The sequence below is a fragment of the Lynx canadensis genome, chromosome F2 (assembly GCF_007474595.2).
Source record: "Lynx canadensis isolate LIC74 chromosome F2, mLynCan4.pri.v2, whole genome shotgun sequence".
NCBI lineage: Eukaryota > Metazoa > Chordata > Mammalia > Carnivora > Felidae > Lynx > Lynx canadensis.
The window spans coordinates 34,589,884-34,590,859 of NC_044320.2; the positions used below are offsets into that span (position 1 = coordinate 34,589,884).

Below are 976 nucleotides of genomic sequence, written 5' to 3' on the forward strand. Positions count from 1 at the left end.
AAGTCACTGAACAGAAAATTTCAGAATATATATACTATGATATCATTTAAATAAATTTTTAAATAATGTAAAAACCATACTAAGCATTAATACATATATAGAATTTTTAAGTATTCTTATTTTATTTTTTTAATGTTTATTTATTTTTGAGACAGAGAGAGAGAAAGAAAGAGAGAGAGAGAGTGGGGGAGAGGCAGAAAGAGGGAGACACAGAATCTGAAGCAAGCTCCAGGCTCTGAGCTGTCAGCACAGGGCCACACGTGGGGCTCAAATTCATAAACCGTGAGATCATGACCTGAGCTGAAGTCAGACCCCAACCGACTGAGCCACGCAGGTGCCCCAAGTATCCTTATTTTTAAGTTTATTTTATTTTATTTTATTTCGGTAATCTCTACACCCAACATGGGGCTCAAACTCATGACCCTGAGATCAAAAGTCTCACGCTCTTCCGACTGAGCGAGCCAGGCACCTCAAACTTTTTGAAGTATTTTTAAAAATTAAAAAAAGAAAAAATTTAGTGTTTACATATTTATTTTTGAGAGAGAGAGAGAAAGCCGGGGAGGGGCAGAGAGAGAGAGGGAGAGAGAAATCCCAAGCAGGCTCTGTGTTGTCAGTGCCTGATGAAGGGCTTGAACTCATAGACTGTGAGATCGTGACCTGAGCTGAAACCAAGAGTCAGGTGTTTAACCGACTGAGCCACCCAGGCGCCCCTTAAGTATTTTTAAAAAGACTGATTAGAGGGGCGCCTGGGTGGCTCAGTCGGTTAAGCATCCAACTCTTGATCTCAGCTTACGTCTTGATCTCAGGGTTGTGAGTTCAAGCCCTGCATTGGGAGGAGCTGGAGCCTACTTGAAAGGAAGAAAGGAAGAAAGAAAGAAAGGCACTGTACTCCCTGCAAGGCTTCAGGTGGTAAAGCATAAAGACACGGAAGGTCCCTTGCTTTATAGGAATTGTCCTTAGATTCAAGATACTTTTA

General features: G+C 41.4%; 1 non-coding gene across 1 annotated transcript; it reads right to left on the reverse strand.

Moving 5' to 3' along the window:
• Nucleotides 1-394: 394 nt before the first annotated feature.
• On the reverse strand, nucleotides 395-467 carry TRNAK-UUU. The gene has a single exon. It is a non-coding gene; the product is annotated as a tRNA-Lys (tRNA).
• Nucleotides 468-976: the final 509 nt, after the last annotated feature.